Here is a 6,909-nt window from a genome sequence, read left to right as displayed (position 1 = left end):
ATGATGTTTAAATTTTTACTGTCCTGATCATTTAATTAAGCTCAAGCATTGAAATGAATGCAGGAAAAGAAAATTGAGATTGGCTAAAACTGGAAGCCCAATGCCTCTCTAGCTTCAAATGACAACATGTCTAGTTTGTTAAAGCAGACTTGTAAGCTTGAGCTCTGTTTTTGTATTAGTGCATGTTTGGAATTCCTAGAACTTGTAATAAGCACTCTTCTTAGGATGTACATTAGGAAAATGTTGTGATGCATCACTAACTAACTGGGGGAGACCCGACATTGTTGTGCAGGAGAGGATTTTAGTCCATGAGGAAGCTTCAGTTTTCCGTTGGAGATCATGCTTTCCTTAAGGTGCACGTCACTAATGCATGGATTATTATGTAATTTGATAGGAAAGGAAAATTAGCTCCTAAATTCATTGGACCCTTCAAGGTATTGGAATTGAAGATGATGATGGTCAACTCTGTCATTATAGGATTTTGCAGCTTTATCAGTAAAACTTGAATCCGGTGGAAACAGTTTTAGTTTATTTAGCTAGCGCACCCCAAATAGGATTCAGTGAAAGAATGCTTTTTGATACATGGAAGGGGAGAGATTTTCTTATGATTGGTGATGCCTGAACATGCTCTCCTAGTGCACATGCATGTCCATATATTGCAACAGAATACCAAATTCTGACCTCCTAGGAATAATTTGTGCTTATTATATAAGCATTGCATGTGTTTTAATATGAATTTTTTTTTTCTTTTATTGTTGAGCAAATGTGGAAATCATTTTACCATTGTAGTATTTCACTATAAAATTAATCAAGAGGCAATGAGTTTGTATTAATTGCAGTAGTTGCATTTTCATGGAACAGTTTTCGTTGATTCATCATTTCGTGCTTCTGCAAGCCGTTGCAGAGAAAATGGGATAGAGGTACCCCTGATGGGTCAAGTACGTCTACTAGAAATCTGTTAATTTGTGATCACTTTGATTCTAACTAGTAGCTTTACACACTTGAGCTTTTTCATGGTTATGAAGCTGTAGACTAGCTTGTAGGCAAAGAGCTATATGATATGTTACTTTTATTGGCATCTCTCTCAGATGGCTCTTTCTATTTCTCAACATATCCATGCTGTGCAAAACATAGAACTGGTCTTGTGGGATTTATTTAGTTTCTTATTTTTGTACTTTAGGCTCGACTATGAAATACTACGGTATAGTGTGAGGAGGGATTGCCTTTGACAATTTCAGCAAATCCGCTTCTGTATAATGCTGAAATTTGGGAAAGATATATGATTGTTAGGTAGTTCTTATACTTGGTGAATGGTATTGAGTTTGAAAATGAAGATATGAAGATTTGAGTTTTATGGTGTACGTACCCTAGAGTTAATGCTATCAAGAGAGCTTCCTCAGTTAATACATCTTTCAATTCATGGTGAAATATGAAGAGCTTATACCAAATAGGATACATGGGATCGAGCTCTCTTAATAAGACTACTCATATTAAATACTACATGCTGAATGTAATCCTCAGTGTCTCTACTACCATTTAATAGCCGGTGACAATTTTTCTTGGTGCGTACTAATTAATAACCAGTCCTAGTATCCAACAATGTGACAAATGCTTTGTTGATTTGAAGACAGCACTTGGAAGTCTCAAAAATGATGTCTTTGATTAATTTACAGGTAAGTCTAGGTTATGAATAGCTGATTATAGTGTAAAGATGTGGAAGCAAAGTCTAGGTTATGAATAGCTATAATGATTGGTTTGAGGTCGAATTTAGCTATGTTTAGTTGGTGGGCTGCTGGAATTTTAAAGAAATTGATATCGGAATTCTTATAAATATAGATAGCATAGGGTTTAGGAAATGGGTTTTGGACTTAAAATATTAAAAAATAATAATAAATAACTATTTCAAAATCAATCTTGTGTTTCTACCACCATCGGCCCTTAATTGAAAATTCAGTTGATTCTTAATTCAAACTTGAGGATTTGAAGGAAATTCTATACAACTTTTTCAAGATCAAGCTTTTGAAGCTCAGGACATTTCAAAGACATTGAATTAAAGGAAGACTATTTACCGTAGAAGAGTGAACTACAAAAAATTGTATCTCTTTTGATCCGCACGGGTTGATTAAGTGGAGTAGAGGCGTGAGATAGATGCTCTGAAAGAGGAGGTTCTTAGTTCTACACTTGAAAGGCGCATTAAAAGTAATATTCTTTTTGGATTGTTCGTGACGTACCCGGAGACAAGTGTTTGGGTCTCGCCAGTGTTCTCGTGATTTACCTTCCAAAGGACCCTGCCTTTGTGGGTTCCACAGTTATAAAAAAAAAATTTGTTCATTATACAAAAAAATAATAATTGGGAAAAAGAGAAATAGAGAGAGACAGACCAAAAAATGATAATTGGGAGAGAAATAGAGGAGAGAGAGGACATTTTGTTTCTTCATTATTTTTTATTTCTTTTATATGGGTATTTTGAACATTTCAATTACTAAATTGACATAATGTTGTAATTTGCACAATTTAAGAAACGTAGTAGATTAATTGAACTGACAATATAGGCATTCTACCAGCGTTCTTTTTATGACCGCTGGTATATATCTACTTCGACCGCGGGAAAATTTGGCGCTAATATTATTTTAGTTTACTACTGTTTTTAACTTTACCAATTTGCTGACTTCTCATCTAACTTTACCATTTTACTCATCTGAAATAAAAGCCCTATCTGTATCGTCATCCGTCTCTCCTCTGCTCTGTCTCGATCTCTCACTGCTCGATCTCCATTTATCAGCTGAAGCCCCTGATTGATGTTTGCTAACCCCGTCTCTCTTTCGGTATTATCTCATCCGAGATGACAAAGTTGAAGCCCTAGGTTTCTCTTCAGGCCGTCTCTCCTCCGTCTCAATCTCTCACCAGTTACTCGAACTCCAAGAGCTGTTAATTTATGTCATTTCGAGATCTTACTCACTAGATTTTCCTCCCAAAACGTTCTCACTGAAGCCTCTCTCAGGTACCTCTCTGTTTCATTTTAATTTCTTCGTGGTTTCGTTGTTTTATTTCTCACTGATCATTCATTTTACGCAATTCTAGGGTTAGTCGTGCTTGTTTTTGATTCAGTAGACCCCATAGAATGATGGGTCTGTTTTAGTTTTACTGCATCTGTTGGATTCTCAGACGATTGAATTTTATTGTGGTTCATCAAATTAGGGTTTTTAAAATTTTCATCTCAGTAGTAAACAATATGATTGTTCAAGATTATTAAAGTTCAGTCATTTAGAATTAATGGGTTTCATCAGTTCAGTTCAGTGATTTTTATAGTTGAATTTTGAGTCTTTAGTGTTTTAATATTAGAATGTTAGTCATTTTTTGATGAACGAGCTTTTACAGTTCAGGTTGAACAAAGTAGAAAATTGAGATATAATTCTCAATTTATGAATGTCTTTGTATTCTGGATCAGTGGTTTTTGTTCAATTTTTTGACGGGTTGGTTTTTGTATTGCGGGAAAATTTGGTGCTCCAATATTATTTCAGCATTTTGTTTCTAACTTTACCATTTTATCTCATCTAACTTAAACCATTGTTTCGTCTGACCATTTGTTTCATTTGTTTCATCTAACTTAAACTATTATCTCATCTTCAAATTGAAGCCCTAGCTGTATCTTCAGGCCGGCCGTCTCTCCTCTGCTCTATCTCGATATATCAGGCCGTTTCTCAGCTGCAAGAGCCACTCTCCTCTACACTGTCTCGATCTCTCACCAGCTGCTCGATCTCCATTTCTCAGCTGAAGCCCTTGATTGATCAGGCCGTTTCTCAGCTGCAAGGCTAACCCGGCTTGCGTCTCGCCTCTGCTCGATCTCCATAACTCTCAGACAACTTTTTTGCTTGTGATGGTTAGGGAATTTTCTGCCCCTTCACCCTCTATATGTGTATATAGGAATAAAATAGAACATTACTTTAATTTATGCACATTATATATCAAAACAACTCGAAACATTTCACATCAAATTGTACAAAATTTAGTTAGAGATTCGAATGGAAGACCTGATACCATGACCTGGTCCACAAGTTATGTCTGTGGCTTGCACCTTCTTGGACCCACTTACAATAGATATACAATCATCACCTTTAAACACATTAATTAATTAGGAACTTTATCAGATAGAAACATATATATGTGTATTAGAAGTATTTGGATGAGTTATGTTTTGAAGTGTACCTGTTCCAATAACACAGCTTTTAATCTGAATGTTTTGGGTGTTTGTGACATGAATCCCATCAGTGTTGGGGCTATTCTCGGGTGCTGTCACCATGAGATTAGAAGCTACAACATTCACACATTTCTCAAAAGAAATGTGAATTTGTTGTGCATCTTCAATCTTCAGCTTTTTCACTATCAAGTTCTTGCAGTTGTAGAAGGTTAAAGCCTGCCAAATCAAATTTTCTCAATTTATTCCATAAATAATTATGGAACTAGCTAAAAATTAGAATAAAAGCACTTTCTTCTTTTCTTTTTTGCAGTGGGCCCAATAGGGCATAGACCCCAACAAGGGAAATTGGCCCAAACTAGAATCGTAGAACCATAATTGTGCAGAAAAACATATAAGATCTTCAAGCAAGCCAATACTCTGACACGCTTATTGGCAGTTTCGATGATTTGTACTCCGTTGTGAGGGGAGAAGAGAGAAGGGGTTGTGTGCGGATACTTGGCTTGGGGCCTACACTAAGCAATGTTTGGGGGCCCTTTCCTAGTAAAACTGAACTCAATTAACAAAGCCAAAAAATGTGATAAGGAGGCACACCTAGAGGAGCAAGAGGTCTAGGCATACCTAGAGGAATGTGCATATTATCATGTTGTTGCACGATATTGGGATGATGGATGCCGTGGTGATTTATATGGCCTAGGTCTTCAATGTGATCTTCCATTGATGAAATGGATTGATCAAGAATGGAAAGATTAACACTAGGACTAGCTTTACCCCTTGGATTATGCACAATGGAATCGATATTAGGATTCATAGGGACAAGAGGGCGGTTTAGTGATTTCTTACCAAGCATGCGCAATGCAAGTCAACACAAACAACAAACACAACAATAGCAAATACACTTCTCCTCCATGACACAAATCAATAAGCACAAAGCCTCCACATACATTGTTCCAATACTTCCATGCTTTTCAACAATGCAAAAATTAAATTGGCCTCTACACGGGCTAATGATTTAACACTAATAACAAGGCCTCCACACGGCCGATGATTAATTAAGCAAGAGGAGTTTAGAAACGCTCACAAATGTCTTTAAGCAACTTCAAGAATTTTTAAAGCATTTTTGATTTTGCAATTAATTAATTAATTTATTTTATTTTATTTTATTTTATTTTATTTTTTTGCTTCGCTTGTTTTTTAAGCTTGCCTTGAGGCTCCTTGCTTGCTTCTCTTTGCTCTAAGTACCTAATCAATTAAGAGTAACAAAGTGAGAAATAACATAAAAATAAAATAAAAACAATGATCAAAAGAATACTAATTCCTATTCAATTCCTAATACGTTGCTGTTAATTCCCTGCAACGGCGCCAAAACCGTTGTGTTATCCGTGACCTTATGCTAAAAAAGATGTAAAAAGTGTGAGTGTGTGAAGTGGCCACCACATTTAAAATTTATAAAAACCACTTAATATTATACTATGTAGTATGAGTGAAAATGGATCGTTCCAAGAGATTTGCAAGGTATTACAGAATCAAAGTTGGATTAGTAGGTCGAATGATCAAAGTGAGTGGTTTGTTGGTTGAATTATACTACAATTTAATTAAAATCAATGCAATGTAAAACAAGCTAAAGTAAATGAGGTGTAGAGAATGAGAGATGGGTCTTGGGACATAGAGTTCACAACTAAGCTTTACCTCACTAAACATCTAATATTTGTAAAATTAGGGGGATTAAATGTTGTAAAATAAATATGTGTGTTATCAATTGAAATACTAAGCATGGATGACAAAATAAGTATACATTATCTAATCAAGTTAGTGAGTATCACAACGTATCAAATTGAGCCATTAACCATTCAATAAACCAACAATTGATGCACACAAAATCTAGAGAAATGTACTAGTTGCATTTATAAGCATGGATTATCAAACAACAAGAATGGATTGTTTACCTATATAGGAATTTAAAGCCCCTACACTACAATTATACTAATGATAAGGAAATTAAACTAACTAAGCTAAGGAGGCAGCACAATCCATTAAGCAATAAACATAATCCATCAAATAAATCACACGAGTAATCAATTAAGCACCGTGCATTGACCAACACTAGATCTATTATTTTAATACACATAGACATGATTCAAATGTAAAGAATCAAGTGTAAGCATATAATCATCCATTCCATCACACATAGACATATGAATAGAATTGAAAGATTAATTGGAAGCATTAACCAACACAAATCATGTAGAACAAGATTTATATAAATATGAGGTCAATACAATATTTACAACACAAATCCCCACTAATTTCAAAATATTAAAGATTAGAAGGTAAGCCTAGGGCTATCTTTAGCCCCAAGAGAATGATCTAACCACTCATGTTTGTTGTCATCCAACCCTCAAGGGCTCTCTTCTTGGTTGTATTCATCTTCCTCATCTTGATGTTCTTGATAGAAACCTTAGAAAAAATGGAAAGAGAATCCGCCCCAATTTGTGTATAGTTTCTCTCTAATCTCTAACCAAAAATTTCCAACTAACCAACCTTCTTACTAAAAATTGCCAAATCTCTTATATATGTAGCTCAAATGACACCCTCAATGGTCAGATCTCGTGCACTAAGACCTTTAAATGATTGCACCACGAGCACAACTTTAATTGGGTTTGAAATCTGTTTTGCACGATTTTTAAGGCAATTCGATCGATCACATTGTTGCT

At 35.3% G+C, this 6,909-nt stretch overlaps 1 long non-coding RNA gene across 1 annotated transcript; it reads left to right on the top strand.

The window, feature by feature from the left end:
* The first annotated feature begins 2,600 nt into the window (after positions 1-2,600).
* LOC132311129 (uncharacterized) lies at positions 2,601-3,956 on the top strand. Its single transcript, XR_009482862.1, has 2 exons — positions 2,601-3,001; positions 3,638-3,956. It is a non-coding gene; the product is annotated as an uncharacterized LOC132311129 (long non-coding RNA).
* The last annotated feature ends 2,953 nt before the right edge of the window (positions 3,957-6,909 follow it).

The sequence above is a fragment of the Cornus florida genome, unplaced genomic scaffold, assembly GCF_030987335.1.
Source record: "Cornus florida cultivar Cherokee Brave unplaced genomic scaffold, ASM3098733v1 CherokeeBrave_3.0.0_Hap2_Chr06, whole genome shotgun sequence".
Taxonomy (NCBI): Eukaryota; Viridiplantae; Streptophyta; class Magnoliopsida; order Cornales; family Cornaceae; genus Cornus; species Cornus florida.
The sequence above is the reverse complement of the archived record's forward strand: the minus strand, read 5'-3'. Positions and strand labels throughout refer to the sequence as shown.